Here is a 19,607-nt window from a genome sequence, read left to right as displayed (position 1 = left end):
CCCTACACTTCTGGAGCACAAAGAGCCATCTGGACTTGAGTCTTCCTCTGAGCTCAGTCCCCATCCTGGGCCACCTCACAGTTGTTAATTAGTGGCACTGTCTACATGCAAAATACTCTGCCCATCATCATTTATATTATAAATGCCTTTTTCCCCCTGACTCTCTGCTATGCTCCCGCTGTTAAATGTCCTTAATTTCAAATTCTTTTTGCTAGGCTTTGCTTTTAATAATACTTGAATGAAAAGCAATTTTAAAGCAATCCATACTGCCAGTGGTCCCCTCAAGCAAATGTGATTTCTCTTAGCTTTTCTTTCATGTCTAGGTTAAGTTTAAGTAATTAAAAAAAAAAAAAAGGACAAAACAATAAATGTTTAAGGTCAATCACTGAACAGCCCACAGTTTTTAAACATTTCCCCAACAGCTGCCCATATGCTTGTGAGTTCTTGCAGACCATCACCTTCCACTCCAGCCTATGTCAATCATTACAGCCTTTAACTTGTAAGAAACACTAATGTAACACATTACAAAGGGGAAGTTTTAGCAATGTGAAACCAACTGAAGTGAGTTAGTAATGAAAGCAGCAGCTGACTGTCAACACCTACTGCTCTGATAATATTATATCAGCATGGTGGCATCAAGGTAAATGAGCCTTTTTGAACTGAGGAATTAGGCAGCCTTGAGAGATCTGCCAAATAAATCAAAAGCTCTTGCAGACATAATCAAGAAAAATATTGAGAATGCATATTCTTAGAGACAAGATCCTAGACTTGGATCCAGAAAAGCAAGCTTTAGGGTTCCTGAGATTCTTAAATATCTATGGCATGTTCCTCAAATCTGTTGCTTTGGTAATGACAGGTTCTTCCGATCCATCTTATCATCACCTCTTTCCTGTTTAATGGTGGACCAATTTTAAAGGGCCTTCTGGTTTCCAGTGCTTCTGTAAAGCTCACTTGCTCAGCTGGGACTATAACATGCAGAACACAGAAGATTCCCAGTGTCTCCAGAGAGATGCCAACTTCTCCTCCTGAAATTTTTGGAAGTACTACTGCTTGCCACCAGAAGGCATATGGGACAGTAGCAGGTCCTGTGCAGAGGATAAGGGAACAGCCTTTCCTAAAGCAAAGTTCACTTATTCCCACATATCCCTGATGCAAAGAAGTGGCTTCAACAAGCCTCATTCTACAAGCCTCTCATTTTTAGTGTCCACACAAACAGGGACCTTTCCCACTACCTCTTTCCCTCCTATAGCGTGTGCAGCCTGGCTACCTCCCACTGGGGCCAACAAATTCAGTGCCAGCAGCAACACTGAGAAAGCTGGAATGTGTTACAGAACATGTTCCAGCCCTGCCTCCAGACCTAGGAATCTGGTCCACAGATGGTGCTCCCCAGCCAGAAGCAGGATGTGCTCACATGTTCTTGAGCTTGTGTCAGAGTCCTGGAGCAGCATCTCTGCTGCCACTGCTGGGACCTGACCTCACCTTCCTGTCAGACATAAGACTGCTTTCCTGGGGAAGATTGCAATTCCTGTTTTGTTTTGAAAGAAATTTAGGTTTTTAGACACAGAACTTGGCATCCCTCTGGAGACACAGAGAACATCCCTATTCTCTGCAGGCTGTAACGACAGGCCAACAGGTAAGCATTAGAGAAACACTGGAAACAAAAACACCCTTTGAAATTGGTCCACATTAACGAGGAAAGAGAAGATAATAAGGATAGGAGATTTTGAATACTTTCAGAAGAATTTTATAATTTTATTTCTCATGGAGTCCCAAGGCAAAAAATCCAAGCATCACCAACACACTACACCACAGGAAGCCACCCACACATCCTGAGTCAGAGGATAGCAGTGTGCCCACATTAACTCTTACAGCAAAATAATTAATGAAGAAACGTAAGAAAAGACCTCTGCTGAAGTTTAAGTTCCTTTCTCTTGGGCATAGAGAAGTGAAATGATGCAGCACTGCAAATTAAATATTCTAATGCAAATCAGGCTCATTTCTGAATGTCACAGTGACCTGAGCAGCCACTCAGAATAAAATATCACCAAAGTTTCCTAAACCAAAGGAGAAGTCTAATGGTGCTCACAGCACATAGAACAGTAGAAACAGATTTTGTCTATCTCATATACAAATGCACAGCTCTTGAAATGAATTCTTCTGAAGGAAATAAGATGGCTAGCAGTTATACAAGAAACTAATGGGAATTTTAATAAGATACCAAAAAAACCCCAAAAAACCACTTGTGATGGACACAGTTATTTGATATCTCTTAGATTTCATTCTGAATTTTAAATAATTAATTTTTAAAACCAAAGAAACAGTAATTGGGTTTTAATAATTGAGAGAACACCTGATAAGGAAACAATATCTAATGAAGAGAAGAGGGAATTAAGTAATGGAAATAATCTTAGAAGATCCAGATAACTTGAAATCATAGTTCAATGTATTTCATTTTTTTCTCCTGAGACTTCATACACCCTCATGTTCTTGCTTAGTTTGTTCTTACGCAAGGCTTCAAGATTTTTGTGTGCTGCAGCAATACTATATACTATACTATAGAGAGTTCCATGATCTTCAGTAGTTAACACTGCAATAGGATGAGTTTGTACTCATTAAGAAGCAGCTCTGTAAGACGTACCAGGAAATTCAAAAATGCACTCTTGCAGATGGTACCTGTGACAGCTCTTTAAACAGCAAGTTGCCTACCACTGCCAACTCTCTTCTTTTGATGGGAAGAAGAGAGTACCTGCATACCAGCAACAAGCAGCTATAGGCAGGTTGTTTGTCAGCATTGCTTCTCTGTTATACAACTGCTCTTGACATGCATAGGCACTGATCAGTGCAATGTTCCCTGATGTACAAAAATTAGCTTTCCTCTGTCTTCCAAGCTATTTAAGGATTTATGTTGCTTTATATGCAACAACCACGAGATAAAAGTCAGTCTACTGTCAGCTTTTTTCATCACATGGAGTCTGAGGTCTGAAAGGGTGCTGTGGATTTGCAAAATTTGAAAGTTGAATATTTCTAAACACAAAGAAATTTCACAAGAGCCTTGTATGGAGAACTCACAAGAGACCTCAAGCAACGTCTGGATTCCCTTAGAAAGAATGAAAACAATGTTTCAGCTTATGCCAAAGCCTTTGAAAAAAACAATGCAGTGTTTTTTCTGTCTCTCACTGTCCTACACATTTGTTTATTTAGGCAAGTCTAATGTAAGAGTCTCAGATATGTGGTATGTCTCTGATATGACTAAGCCAGGGGCAACTGGTTTAACACAGAAATCCCTATGAATGTATCTGAAGATCCATCTGGGCAATAAGCTCATTGATGGAGCCTCCAAGCTGCTCCCTGGGAAGGATTCTTCTCCAGAACACTCCCAGTGAGGGTTACATGGCTGAAAGTTTCCCATCTCTGTCTGCAGTGCAATTCAAACCCTAACGATTTACTCACGCTTAGCAAAGCTTAAAAAATTACAGCCATATTTTGTTTCTGCTTTACTATAAAACAAAGTTAACCAAGAGCACTCCTCTCAGTCATGGGTGAATGCATGGTCTGCTGTGCTGAAAGCCAGCAGGATTATTGTGACTGTTGGACTAAGCCAAGAAACACGTATAGGGATTCAGGTGCCATTGAACTAACAGGGGCAGATATCAAGATATACCTTATCTCCTATAAACCACTGCAGAATTTTTATTCTTGGGGTAGTTACCTCACAAAGTGGAGTATATCTTGTCTTGAGATACAGCTGCAGCTCTGAGCATCTGTAGTTAAGACCTGCAAGAATGTGTCAGGAAACAAATGAGAGTCAAGTCATTAGTTAAACTGCTTAACCAGCTTCACCAGCTTACCTTTGTTCTTTTCTCATACCAATGCAAATCAATTGACTGAGATTTTTTTCTAATTCTTTACCACAATATTTGAGAAAAAAATCTGTGTTGTTCTTCTCTGGGAATGCCCTAAACTGGATTCTAGCTTGCACAGCACATCTCTGCAGCCCAGAAAGAGTCCTCCACTGTGCACAGGGTCTAAATTTCCTCTTCTCCTACCAAAAGACAAGATGTGAGTTCTAGTATTTCCTAGTAGTATACACTGCAGTGAATAATCTAAAGTTGTGTAGTATTGAATCACAGTCCTTGAAAAAGCTGAAAAACTCAAACTCACTTATGTCTTCATCAGCACGTACTGTTGAAGATTTACAAGGATCTTTTCCCTGTGATTTATCTCCTTAAATAAAATTTTCAGGTTGTCAGTATAATGCTTATCACTGGTCACCTAACACCTGGCTATCCCAGGCAGTGTTATCTGAGAAGTTAAGCAATGAAACCTTTAAGAAAATGAGTCTTGAATGTCCTTTGACCTTTGCTGAGAATATTTCTTTCCCTTTAAGGAGTGTTATTTTTGAAAGATCAATCAAGAGAAAAAAGTAAATGTCAGCCTGCTCCTCTCCCACCAAGTTGGAGCAACTGCTCCCCTCTGCACTACAAGAGTAGCACAGTTATCCAGCTGTCACAGAGAGAAGCCTCTCAACTTCTGCAGGAGGCAGAAGGGCTGTTTCACTCTCCTACATCACCTTCTGGTTGGAAAAGAGTCAGCAAGCAGAGTTTTGGATGGGACATCAGCATTGGCAGCTCTCCTTTTCCTCTGTTTACTCATGCGGCTCTCAGGCAGCCAGGGAGATCACCAAAAGCAGAAGCCACGAGACCTAAATACTTGGAAGACCTTTTCATGCATGCTTAGGAAAACCTGGCAGCTAGCCTCCTTCCTTCACCACTGCTGCCAAGTCCATGCTGGCTGTCAGACTTACACCCTATTAAAGCAAGATTACAGAGTACAAAAGTTACCCATAACCACTCTGGAAGCTGTTTGGAGCCCTGCAGTGATGCTGGATCATCACCATCACAGAGGGTCTCTACTGTTCTCCACTCTACACTGATGATGCTTCAAAAACCTCTCTGAACTGCCCTTTTCAGGTTCCTGAAAACACAGGACACTGTTGTGCCCTGCCAACTCAGCCATCAGGAGCCCTGAGAGATATACTCACAACCCCAGGAGGGCCCAGGCCTTATTCTCATTTCTGAGCATGGGTCTCCTAAATTCCTCTGGTTTTGCTTCAACCCTATTGGTATTTTCTACCCAGCACACACTTTATAAAGCACACAGATACAAAGAAGACAAGTTATAATTCTGCTTTCTTGACAAGATCTGCCTCTTAAGGTCTCTCCTGGTAATAAGCAGAAACAGCTCCTGCTGGAAAGCACTTGGAGAGAAATAACATCAGCAGCATAATGTAAATAATTAACAAAACCACTCTTTTAGATTGCATTATGCAAAGAAGAATAAATCATCAGACAAGCATTAAATATTTCATGGAAGTTATTGTAAAGTTGAAGAATCAAGTGTCCTTCTCTATCATTTTGGAGCATGAAAAAGTCATCAATACATTTAAGAACTGCCTCTCATTCCCTCTACAGCACTGAAGGAAATAGTCCCTTGAATTCTATATACACTGTTTTCTACATCCAGATTTCTAGAAGGCTTATAGTAAGAATTTCTTTGGTGGGGGAAGGAAAAAACCAAAAAGGATAAAACCACCATCACAAAAACCATCACAAACAAAAACAAAACCACAAGCTACCCCCTACAGAGGCCTTAATATGGCCTCTCAAATTGGGTAGTCAGAGATTGAGGCATGCAGAATTGTTAGTAATTTCTGAAAACACTGAATCACTGAGCTATTAATGAGCAGTTGCATTGCTGAGTGACTATTGAAACAAAAGACATAATTCACCTCCCTCAGTGATAGTTATTAGCAATAAATCTATCCTCTGTAGAAAGAAACAAGGCAAAACACAACCCAACTCCCTATTTATAGTCTTGCCAAATGAACATTTAATGTGGTATCATCAGAATTAATAAATAGAAACTCATGGAGCTCATCCAGACGTATAACTTGCTCTCCAAATCAGTAGGTTTTCAGGAACAATGGATGTAGTGTCTTGTGATTTTTGCTATCTTTTCCCTTAACATGCTGATAAATTCTCAGTACTACCATTGACTTTCCAAAACAGTAAAAAATTCTTGCAAAAGAGATCATCTAGAACACAAGAAGCATAAGAATTTCACTATTTATCCAGTTTACATATATCTATTTTAAAATGCACCTTTTTCAGGTTTCCTTCTGTCACTCATGCTCATGACCAATAGCAAGCCTGCTAGAGCTCCAGCATTTCTTTTGAAGCTTTTCCCTCCTTGTCAACCTTTAGCTGCTGCTTATCATCCTACAATTAATTTCCAGATCTTCCACAGCCTGATGAAAATAAGGCAGTGCAGTGTCTGGAGAGCAAGGCAATATGGATTAGAGCACCATGACTTTCTGCTTTGCAGCAGTAGGTGTAGGAAGCCCAAAGTAACTGCTAATGTGAATTGACATCACTATTTGCACAGGGCCTGAACAACTTCAGTTCTACTCTCCAGCCGACATTGAACAAAGTCAGTGGAAAAAAAAGAGTTAGAGTTCAGAAAACACAAATTTTTTTGCTGGCTGAGTCTCTAGAAAAAAGATGTGACCAGCACATTGTATTTCTAAGCTTCTGGCGTTGTTTTAACTTATATAATACATTCTAAAGCCATTATTATGGAATTTGTACTTCACTAGTAGATCAAAATAAAGCAAGTTGTGGAAGTTCTCACCAGAATAAAAGTGATTTTAAAACAGAAGAGAAAATTCTGACCTGAAAGTAAATGCTTTACCTTCACATATTTTTAGAGAGTTTTTGATGGCAGGAGAACTTGTGAAATTGTGCCATATGCAGAATAATAAACATGACCAAAGTACATGTGTGAAGCCAAGATTGTTGAAGAAAATTAATTTAAAACACGATGGCAGTATGTATGCTTTCATACAATAACCATATGGATTCACAGTCTAAAGCTAGCTCACAGACAAAGCCTTATTGATGAAGCTCCTTCTTAAAAGCATGAAAAGGGGATATGCCATAATTTCTCAAAAACATCTGCAGTTGTGTAGAATCAGAGCACTTCAGAGGTGTCATCAAAGCATAGGCTCCAAGTCTGGAACCAAGCAGAAGTACAATAAACATTACTTTAAGTCCAGGTGTCACAAAAAATATGAAAACAATTACGGTCTCCTCTTCCGAACAATTGAGTGAATACTTGAGCATAAACTCTGTTAGTTCAGCAGTTTCTGCTCCAGTAGACATCTTCATGGCTGGATTGGGCAGATCATGGGTTCTGAGAGAGCAATGCTAGATTCACCCTCATTCTAGAAAGGTGCTTGACGGCTCCATGTTTTCAGTTTTTCCTCAGATTCATCAATTTCCGAAGCAAGGTACTAACACCAAGAAGAGTTTTTACGTACAAAATCACTCACAAGAGCATCATGATAAATGAGCAAAGCCTTACCCCAAAGTGCTAGGTTGTTTCTTTCCTTTCTCCTAGCTAGATCCGCCCTATTGCTTTCTACCACCTGATCTTGCCCCCTACTCTTGGACAGCCTTTGCAATCCTGAAATCAACAAAATATTACATCTGCAGTTCATTATAAAGCCTAGTTGTGCCAGTTTTACTGGGAGAGAATTGGTCTGGTTTTCTTCCCATTCCAATTTAGACACAAATAGGCAGCCACGCACAGCCCAGGCCAGACTATACAACATTATATTTCACCTGAGCTAATGGGCTATAGCTAGTGCCACATGTGTTTTGTAGTAGGGCCAGATGCATTCAAACAAAATGCATTTTGGTCTCTGGTCCTGCTTAATTAGAGTTGTTGTCCTCACTTCTCCTAAAACAAATTAGTTAAAACATTATTTTATCCAGTATCTAGTCAGCTTATGCTATGCCGTAATCAAAATATACCAAATCAATACTTTTGAAATTTTCATTTTCTTTGTTTAGCCTATGACAGACTCATCAAGCTCCCCTATATCAAATCCAGTAGCCTGATTAAGAAATTAATCATCATCATCACACAACATCCAGCAGAGCACAACACTATTATCCTGCTTTCTTTCAGTGAGCAAAACAGAAATCCACATGAACACATAATGAAGCACAAGTGAGGTACAAAGCACTGAGCATATTATTTGATATTATTCTGCAGAGAACACGTGTGCTCAGTTGTCTTCCAACCAACAAAGTGGGGGTTTTTATGTCTGACTTGTTATACTATAACACAGCGTAATTCTAACAGGAAACTTGAGATTAAAATAGGCAAGCAAGGAGCTGGACCATTTCCCAGAATGTTCTCTGAAGGCATTCTATTCTTCTTAGCAACTAGTTAGCAACAAAGAGATGATTGCTGTGGACTAAAGAATTAGCTAATAAAGCAAAAGTCTAATCAGAAACTCTATTGCCAGCATTTTACTGACACAAGAACCATTTGAATAAATTTTTTAACCTCTAAAATTACTTTCATTTAGTCACAAAGTTAATAGAATAAGAAGGAATAGAAAAAGAAAAGTATGACAAATATGGAAGAAATATAAGCTACTAAAAATCTTTCAAGGAACAAAAATGAAAGATCAATTTTTTTTTCCCAGATTATTGGCTTGGCTAAATTTAAACTAGTCAATGACTTTTGCATTTGGGCACTGTAACAACTCTCCCATATGAAAGAACTGGGACAAATTCAGACCCAGTTCAAGCAAGCATTCTCCTTAAATTAGAACATTCTTGTTCACTTCTTCCAAGGACAAATCCAGGCTGTTGGCCACACAAAAGCCAGAAAAGGTGAGTTAGTGATTACATTTTGAACCCTAAGATCTCACATTCTGCTCCAGCTTTTTAGACAAGTGGCAGTGCCGTCACAGGGAAATGTTAGTTGAGTCATGTAATCCAGGAAGACCACCAAAGGAATCACCACAGGAATGAAATACCTTTATGCAGATGCAGTAACACCTCTACTATCCTCCATTATTGCACTCCATATACTGGAGGAGCAAAGGCCAGGATGTCAGTCTAGAAACCCTGACCGTGGGTTCAAATGGGACAAATATTTGAGATTTCTAGGTAGACCAAATATTAGTCTCTGGTACAAGGAAAATTTCAAAACAGTTTCAAATACCAGTGACAAAATTCAAGAAGTGCCTAGTCTGAAGTCTTAAGAATGTCTGGTACACTCTAAATTACTTTTTTTCTAGCATGTCAGCATCCCAAGAAGTACCAGAAACTTTCTTTGAACATTTCCTTCACTGTTTCTTCTTCCCATGCGAAAAAGAGAAAAATAATAACTGACAAAGAAAGCTATGTGATCAAACCCAGAGAGTTCAGGGAATTCCAGATTTTAGGCTAGCCAAACTTTCACTGTACCCCTATTTAGTGTGTTTTCCCACAGTCCACAATATACAGGGACCACAAACTGATAGATCAATCTGCATTAGATTTCAGGAGGTTACACAAGCTTGGAGACTTTCAAGCAACTTTACCACATGTTAATTCAGTTTTTATAAGTGGTTGAATAACAGTCATTACAAACCCAACATTTCTCTTTTGGTCTTTCAAAGTATTGTTATTTTAACTACTTCCTCTCAGCTTCATCTTAAAAGTGATTATTAGTTTAGACTGTTACACACACAACCTGACATATCTGCTACTTGCATCCCTTTGGATACTAAATACTGTAATTAAAAAAGGTACAATTTATTCTAGCATAATTACTTCTGTCTTATTTCCACTAAGAACAAACATGAGGCTTCTAGTATGTTATTGTTTCTTCTAGATTCACTAAGACATCAGCTAGTGTTTATTAACAGTCCTAAATTACCAGGTAGGATGTCAATACCTACATATTTCATTTATCTTCCAAAAAATCTTCAAAAAATTGTACATTGATTGACAAACAGCTTAAAATTGCAAAACGTGACATCACTACTACAACAATGTAGGACATGAGTTTATTGGTCTGTTGACAGTACTAAGTTCTGGCTAAGGTAACATAATATCAAGAAATATCATAAGGAAAAATTTTTTCAGAAAGATGAATCCCTTTCCCAAGGTCAAGAGAGACTTAGTGAAGAGTTTGTGGGATTCACTTAAAGAACTAGAAAAATACCAACAATAAAATAAATGAACAATTTAAAAAAAAAATTAAAAAACGTTCAGCTTGAAACTCTCCAAAGTTGATGATAAGCTAAGGTCTTCACATTTCAGTGTCTAATCTTAAGTCTAAGAAACTTAAAACACTAAATTCTTTTAAGGATTTTGTCTTCAGTTGGAATTAGCATGGTAAACCCTTGTTCTAAGCTACTACAGATTTGTGATCATTGTTAATGCTTTGAAACTAAAACACCAAAAATTTTATGTTCTCCAACACCAAGGAAGCACCATTAGCTCAGGAAGATAAGAACATATATGCACAGGTAGGCCAATTATTTTTAGCATATAAAAAATTAAATTTACAGTTATTTTTAAATATGTTACCTATTCTAATTTTTCCAAAGTAAATCTGGAAAAATTGTTTGTTATTTTGTTTCTTACCATTTTTCAAAGCTCTGTTGGTACCTAAGGGTCTTTCCCATATTAGCTCATGCGTTTTCAAAGGCTTCTGCAATTAGTGTCATCTACATATTTAACTAACATATTGTTTACTTGACTTCTTATATCATTAATAAGAATTTTAAGGAACATGTACTTTATATTTATTTCCAGGCCATTATTGGACATCTCTCCACAATTCACTGCTTCTTCATTTATTAATTTAAAATGATCCTTTTTCTGTGCAAACCAACTTGGAGCTGAGATCCTTGTGAAAACCCAAATTTTCATTCAGAATTAACTGCTCTGACTACAACGTTTTTCATTTGAGTTACATAATTCACCTGTAATACGATTATATTGTAGAGACTAGATTAATGTTGGATCAACTGCTCTTGATGAAATTTACTCCTGATTATTTCCAAAACTGGCCAGGGCAATCAGTTTTTCATGATTTTCATTAATTCAAAGTTGATTAAGATCTCTGAAGTTTTGCAAGTTGGAAGGAGAAGAGGAAGGAAAAGACCAGTATCACTCATTCACCTGTAAAATATATTTGAACAAGCATGGATTTGGCAAAAACGTATTTACATTTCTTCTAGGGTATGAAAGAGAACATAAGAGTGAGTAAGCATGCAAGAGGTATTGTGATGGTTTTTATTGCACAGAAAATAACTAGAATGAAAACACAAGCAGATCAGGTAAAGATTTGCAGATAAAATCTAAAGTGATGTCCTACCAGGTTGGGGACATTGTATGTTAGGAAACTTCTAGTCTGCTCAGAGGCAAATCCATCAGACAGCAGGAAGACTGCTCTGAAACCCAGAAAATCTCATTCAGTGGATATTTCCTATGGTCCTGATATATTACAGCACTGCATTTCCAATTCAAATAATGAAGACTAATGATTTAGAGAGACACCTGACAACTAGGACAGAATAAATTATTTTAACACCTACACTATTACATTGATTCCTGTCAGTTGTGTATCACATGCACACACACCAGCCTTACTGAAAACAATCTGACATAACACAAAGAAAGGAATTCTACATCCAGGTTCCAGATGCTTTGTTGTAAAATTCTGAGACTTTAATTAATAGAAAATATTTGCCAAGTTTCAGAAGGCTAAATAACCAGAGTCACATTTAAATCACAGCCCTTAAAAATTGATCCTTTATGGACTGACCCCGCTCTGAATGGTCTTTTCCACGTACTAATTAAAACACTTTGAGTGTTTATGCTGAGCAAGGCACTGGAAAAGCACTAAAAACTGCTAATCTCTAAATCCCTACAAAAAGTTGGCAAATTATCTTAATTGACTGCAGCCTCAAAGCTATGCTGGTATATATAAAATGATAGCACAAATGTTATCCAATAACACTGTTTAGCAGAACCACATGCCACCAGCATCATCCTAAATTGAGATCAATCACACTTTGGGATGATTCAGAGAAGTAGTGGAAGACATAGATCCTGAGGTCAAATCTCACACCTAAACACTATCCCAAGGCAAATAAAGACACAAATTAGCCCTATATGCAGCCCCTTTTCTCCCCACTATGACACTAACCTCACACAGAAAAAGAGATCCACAGCAACAGCTGAAGGATAATCATGCCAAGATGATAAAAAACAATAATTCATACTACAAACAGTCAAGCTATTTCTGCCAGAGGCCCCTCCATGGGGAGAAGCACTCAGCCATACAGCTTCCATGAATCCAGTACGCCTCCAGCAGTAAAGCATCCCAGAGCACCGACAGAAGGCTTGCACCAGGGAGATTACAGCGCATACAATCGCACTCAAACACCTCACTCTACTGGCCAAAGGGGAAGAATAGGCAGCCTGTCAACTTGTCTTTCAAACAGGTTGCAATTAGCCATTACCCAGACCCTAGAGGGCCTTCCTGCTTTTCACTGCCTCCTCTCCATTGTGCCAACAGAGAAAGAAGGATGAAGGCTCCTGTCTCCCTTGCTAAGCTGAGCCGAGCAAATACCCCAGAACTCTCTTCCCAGCAACCATACAAGAGCAAGTGTACAAGAACAAAGGCTTTGTTGTGACAAATCTGTCACAGAACTGAACTGTTAATTCTTTTTTGTATCAAAAGTAGTGAACTTCAGAACAACAGTCTCAGACAGGACACTTGCCAGAAAATTACTGCATTTAACAACATAAAAGAACAATGCATTGCAGATTTCAATTATTACCCAAGTTTCAAAGAGCACAGCGCAACTGAGATGACAACACAGGTATAGCAATGACCAAGTCTCTGCCCCAAGGACTCCATTTCTCATGGCCATAGGTAAGCCAGAAGTTTAATCTTGCACATGCAGCAGGTAGGTTTCACACATACCCCTCCAACTGGGTAGAAATACTAAAATTTATTAGCCTCCTTCCTCTGCACACAGAGATAAACTAGTAGAACTTTCTGAGATAGTAGGTGGATATATTTAGAATCAATATCCTTCTGAATTACATAAACAGAAATAAAAAAAGAGTGATGGCTCCCTTGGGGCAGCCTCTTACCCATCACATCAAAATGGGTTTTGCAAAAAACAATCAACTCTGTCATAATGTAATGGCACAGGACAAGTGCAGGGGCTTTTGTCACTACGTAAAAGAGCCTTAAGCTGCATAAGAGATTCTCAGCAATGGAAAAATAGGGTAAAAATACCCTTCCCTTGCTCAGAGGGGCTCTGCCACTGGAAATCATCTCAAACAAAACAAGAAAGTAACTGCAGGGTTGGAGTTGGCCTTACCTGACAGAACATCAGAAAAAATAGCCCAGGTGACAGTCAAGAAAGAGGTGTCAGGATTTGGTAGTAACAAACCTTTAACTGGCACAAACGTTTCGAAGAAGAGAAAATTTTATATCCAACCTATCTGTACTTTAGAAACACATCTGATATACTGCCACACAAGATCAGTTAAAATATAGAAAAGAGAAATTAGTGTGGTGTAGCTGGCAACAACTGTGAGGAATTGGGCTAAAAAGCAGAAGGCCTGGAAGTGGAGTAGCAATGGACTTTGACTCTTAAAGGTTGCCAGTGAATATAGTGAGCAATATCAGTTCCAATACTGGGCCTGAGCAATCTTGCCACAACCCACACAATATTGTTTCTCAAGCAAGTGCTTGAATAAAATCTTTCATTTGTGCCCCAATACTCAGCAAAATTTCCCTCCAGAACACCAAAAAAGAGAGCAATACTAAAAATCGTATGTTCCTGTCACTATCTAGAAATCTATCACTTATTTTGTTTATTTTGGAAAGCAGACCCTGTACAGAGAAGTCATAAACTAATACATAACATAGCTAAGATGTTTATATAGCACAGGAGGAAATAACAAACTCTGAACTACCCAAGGTCTTCGAGATCAGGCATAACTGAATATTAACAGCTAAATTAAAGCTAAAAGTACTTAGAATTACAACTGAAAAGTCTTAGAAGTCTTTAAAGTTCAATACATTTCCACAAGTTTAAAAAAGTATTTGTGATAACGTCTAAATGAAGTGCAAGAATTACTGAAAAATTCTCTCACCTGAAAACAAAGGTTTATCACAAAAATATCAACAGAACTTTAACTGAACAATCCTAATCACTGCAGTGATAAAAAAAATTCACCAACTCTCATGTAATTTCACAGGAAAAGTTTCCAAATACATATAATGTTGTTTTCACACTTAGAGGCAAAGAGCATAACAGGTAAAAATGGAGATAATTCAAATTGTATCTGATATCAAGGATGCCAAAACAAGCTGTTTAAAGCTTGTTGAAGCAGCTTGAAGTGTTCTGCAGCACAGGAGCTCTGCAAAGAACAAAAATTGCAGGTTAAATTAAGTAATTTGATTCTCTTCTTATATGCCAAGTGAACAAAGGAAAGTGAGTTATTAATTCCCCATTATATTATTATTTTTCCTTATTGTTCCAAACCACACCTGTCAACCTCACAGGTAAGACTGAATAATTAATTTATGACCAGTAAAAAGGTTGTTGCAAAGAACCATTATACCAGTTATACAAGCAAAATCAATTTAGTATGAAGGACACAGAGAGTAGGAATAATAGATAAACAAGAACTTGTCAAACTCAAAGCTTCACCTGTTCTCCAGACACTACTTTAAACAAAAAGTTTTAACATAGTTTTACTGACAAATCCTGTATTAAAGACCATTATCTATTTTTCATCCTTGGTATTTACTTGTAAATTTTAAGCTGACTTGACTTTTTCCCACAGAATAAATGAAACACATTTTTCCTATCACTTAGCAAAATAGTTAAGTAATCAGATACTCAGTAGTAAGGTTTTCTGGCAAATGTGGCTGTTGGCACACAGAGCTAAGTTATCCTAAGTGCATGGACAACGCATTATGAGACGTGTTCTCACATCTCTTCTCAGACCCAGGACTCTGCAAGAAGAGCTCTTAGCTACATCCCCTGATGGGTATACTCTGCTTAAGACCACAAGTTCTAGAAAAATGAATCCATAAACTTGTATGATGACATTATAAATTTACACAGATCCTGATCCAGTAAGGACATGCAGTTGCTTTTTCAGTGAGCAAGTTGAAATATTTTTATTTTGGTCCAAGAGCTGAAAATACAGACTCAGTAAAGTTCAAGTGATGCATACAGACAACATCTAATCCAGAAGTCCTGGTACATATTACAGACTTGCCCATTCAAATTTTTGAATAGTTGAATTAGCAGTTAATGACATAAGTGCTTTTCATTACGCATCTCCGCAGTTTTGATTTTTAGTAGGTACCCTTAATCCAGACTAAGTGTATCTGGGAAAGAGTCTTGGGACCACATCCCAAAAAATTTACAATGATCTTGGGCAAGTTCAATTTTATCTAAAACCTTGCAACAACAATTTTCTCCTTCAAACGTGCTTTTTCTTTTGTGTGCCAGATAGACCCTTAGGAAGCCAGAATGGAATTTTCCATCAGTGCAAGAAACATCGAAGTTCTTCGTCAAAACCTAGATCTCCTACCCACTCAGCCAACAGCTCAACTGTCCAGTTGTGTAGATTCTATTTGCCCAAAAATCTTCTACAAAAGCCATGGCTTTGCGTATTTCACAACATATTTCAACAAAACTGGATCTTAAGCCCTTCTGACTTTTGCGCAAAATCCGTGTTTCAGAGCATCCCCCAGATTTGAGTCCTCCCATGCTGCAGGTATGACAACCAGACAACACCATGTCCAGCACCTTTGGGATTCAAGAGAGCTGAAGTACTAGCAGCACAAAATAGAAACTGTTCAAAGCTGATCAATGAAGAATTCCCATTGCTCTGGGAAGTCTCCTGCACTAGGCTGGGAAAGCCATTTTTGCCATTCTCTCCTGCAAGACAAAAGACTGGGGCAGAATAAAAGTAAGAATTCTTGTGTCAGTGATACACCATCATAAGATGTCCAGAGATGTTTTTCTGACTTGAGCTGCATCAAAAGATTTTTCCATTGAAAACTTAGCAATTTGTCTTTTATTTTCAAATTCAGAAATTTCCAGTGCAAAGGAGTTCTTAAATTTTTGTGATATTCCAGATTATGCATCTCAAATGCCCTTATATATAATTAACTACTATTTTCTGGTAGTTAAAAATAAATTGGCCATGTATTCCACTTAGAGTAGTTCAGTAGCTGTGCAATTTACATAATTTTAAATTATACAACCAATAATGTACTAATTATTGTACTTTTCTGTTATATTTGAATTTGTAATACAAAGGCCAAAGGCTTTAATTAGTATAAAGTCAAGTCTTTCAACTGCTGGTCTAGAACATGGTATGATTATGATAAAATCAAACTATATAGTATTTTCAAAAGGTAGTTAGGTTATATTACAGTAGATCTTTCAAAGCTATGTTGATTTAATTGCAAGTGAACAAAATTTTATTAATATGGATGTGTTAAGAACCCATGTACTGTCTGGAGGGAGAAATATATTTTATGGTTTAATAGAAACTTTTGGATACAGTACCTCAAACAGTATGTTTTTAAGTAAATTCATTTGGCACAGGAAAATATTTGCTGCCTCAGAGATTGACATCACTTTTTTTAAATCCTCAATAATCCAGAGCAGAATCCAGGGCTGGTACAAGCAGGTGGTCTTCTTCTACCATATACATCAATACAGCTAACATCTCTTCTTAAAGCTGTCCCAGGGACAGGCACAGTTTAGCAAGTGATTTTCATAATAATTCTGGAGCCAGTACTCCCTCTCACTCCTAGTTTCCATCTATGTCAATATAATTCTTTAAAAAAAAATAAAAATAGTATACCAGTGCATGCTTTGCCGTATTTGACAGCTCAATAGACCCGTGAGAGAAGCACAGCCAAGGTGACTCTCTCAGGCAGCTGTACCTGCCAGCCCACTTTACACAAGCAGAGAGCAAAAATGAATGACACAGGACAGGACCCCCAGAGAAATGGGCAAACACCGTTTTCTATGTTGAACAGAGTTTATTGTGTTATTTCTCTTGTTATTATTGTATTCTGATTTTGTATTGCTGGATTTATACAAGCTTAAGACTATGCAATTTACTCTGAATTTTGGCATTACCCAGATTTCCAGCCAGCTGATTACTCCTAATTTTTGTATTTTCCCCATTTCTTTAAAATTCTCTTATGCATCAAAACATGCATAATAGTTGTGCCTCTCTCTCTCTGTATATAAACTCCTTTACATTTGGCTGGTAAGCCAAAGATGCTAGTCCCTGCAGGACCAGCCAAAACTGTTTTTCCTAAAGGTGTTGACACCAACTACCCCCAACAGGTTTAAAAGCTTAGAGACAGGGCAGGAAGGTTTTTTACATTGCAACAATCTAACAGTTAAGTTCCTTTTAACTATTTATGTTTGAGTAAGCAGGATTTATTAGTGCTGAAATAGGTACTTCATTTCTAAGCCACTTCCCAGCAGCAGCAATTAAAGCTGTGAAGTACTGAAATGGTTTCTAAAAAAATTTTAACGCATTTTCCTAGTAAAATTTGGAACAGCTCTACCAAAACAAGCAGACAAATAGCAATCTTGTTCAGACAAGTCTTAAGTATTTGTCGCCTCACTCTGTAGTAGTCTTATAAGCCACTTGGCAACATTTATATAGTGGGAATAGACACAGATTGCAGTGCCCTTTACAGCTCTATAACCATAATGATGTAATTCCAATTTAGAAAAAGATATTAATCTGGGAAGTTAATTGCTTTTCTTGTTAGAAAGCCTTATTCTAGTCCAATGACTGTTATAAAATGCTAGTACATGCTGAAGTTAGGCCCCATCATCAACTGCAGACTCATTTACCTAGGCAAAATGTACAGCCAGGAATGCGGAATTTCCTTGTGCAGCACTGAAGTGAACACAGTGTTCATTTGCCATTCCTGTAAGGCTCCCAATGGCCATGAACACACAACCTCCTAAGGAGAGCTTGGCTCTCAGTAAAAGGTTAAAACTATTGATATTATGAACCATGGCACACCATTAGTGTCCCTAGTCCAGCCCCATGCGACAGCAATTTATTAAGTGAATATCAGAGCTGTCCCAAGTGTTATCAGTACAGCTGCTTAGAGCAGTTTTAATTCAGCTTAAGACTTCCAGAGTTTAAGGTACAAAACCAGATCATATTCAAACTGATCAAAACAGCAATAATCTAATTTGTGAGTTTTTTATTTCACAAACTTCCAGATGTCATACATAAATAATAGGCATGCAGAGGACAGGAGACCACAGAGCTTGACAATTGTTAAGATTATGCTCTTTGTTGCAACATAAAAATGAAGAACTAAGCTTCATTTTTGGAAATTATGCCTTAGAAGAAATTTCATATGTGACTTTTCTGAGCAATCCTGCTGTGCTCCTGAGGGTTAAGGAGATAAATTACAAATTAGGAGGGCTAAGTATTATCTTCATAGGGGCCAAACATGAAGATCATGCTGAATGATACTGAGTCAGGTGGATACCCACATAATTAGCCTCCTAGAAACAAAAGCTCTTTTTTGCTCTGTACTGCACTTCATATTTTATTCTTCAAGAGGTACAAATAAAGTTTAATCATCCTAAAGGGTGAAAATAAAGATTTTCAAACACTATAGAGATACCACAGAGCTGACTAATCTCTTCAGAGTGAAGCATCTCTTCAGTAATACAGCACAATTAATACTTGCCATTCTTAACCTCTGTAATCTGACAAAGGAAACTAACACCTTTTAGCTTCATGATTTCTTTTTTTAATCATCTGTCCTAAAGCATTTGAGCTCTTTACTGCAAAATAATACCAGCAATTATCTCATCCAAGCTACACAGAAACTGTTTCTAAGGGTGAGAAGGAAAATAAATTTTCTTTGGATTACCAAGACCAAAAAAACCCACAAAGTTGGGGGGTGGCCATGGGGGTATAAAATGAAAGAAATCTTCAAGGCAGATATCCATCGGTCACCAAGCATCATCTTTTTTAAAAAAATAATTTGGGTACTGAAATTTGTTTTTCTACAAGTTGCAGACATACCACCCTAACTACCAAAGCAGGCATTTTCACAGGACATTTCTGAAAGCTCTGAAGAGCACTTGCCCCAAAATAATGCACAGAACACATTTGCTTGAGAAAGAAGGAATGTAGCAGTAATCAAGGTCACATGTGATTTTTTTTTCCCCAGAGCTGCCTAGTCTAAGGGATGGGGTAGCACCACTGAGAACATCTTCAGTCTCCCAACTATTTGGGTAGAGAAGTGCAGAGGCATGAATCACAACCTCCATTAATTTTTAAAGGTCCTTTTGAGAGGAACACAGAAAATATTATCCTCATTTTTTTTCCACAGCTGGCCTTAGAGCTAAGCAAATCCTTTGTAAGAAGGCCTCTTCTCTGACCTGCACTAATGCATTCAATGGCATTCTGGGAATTCAACATTAGTCCTTGGTCAGTAGGCACAGAAGATGCCCTACCCACAAAATCACAATGAGAAAGCAAGCTTTGTGACAGAGCAGCAACCTGGGTCTCATTAAAACCAATGGGGACTTCTGTTTAATTAATTTGAGATGCTGACTATTTAGGTGGTATGTGAGATTACGAAGATATGTAGTAATCATTTCCTCTTTCTCTCCCCACATCAACTTGTCACTCTGG

The 19,607-nt window shown here is 37.9% G+C and overlaps 1 long non-coding RNA gene across 1 annotated transcript in view; it reads right to left on the bottom strand.

The window, feature by feature from the left end:
• LOC135297322 (uncharacterized) overlaps window positions 1-19,607 on the bottom strand; it is a 476,053-nt gene that overhangs the window by 321,828 nt on the left and 134,618 nt on the right. Inside the window, exon 5 of the long non-coding RNA XR_010359348.1 lies at window positions 3,710-3,774. This is a non-coding gene — a long non-coding RNA (uncharacterized LOC135297322). The remainder of the gene's footprint in view (window positions 1-3,709; window positions 3,775-19,607) is intronic.

Source organism: Passer domesticus, chromosome 3, assembly GCF_036417665.1.
Source record: "Passer domesticus isolate bPasDom1 chromosome 3, bPasDom1.hap1, whole genome shotgun sequence".
Lineage (NCBI taxonomy): Eukaryota > Metazoa > Chordata > Aves > Passeriformes > Passeridae > Passer > Passer domesticus.
The sequence above is the reverse complement of the archived record's forward strand: the minus strand, read 5'-3'. Positions and strand labels throughout refer to the sequence as shown.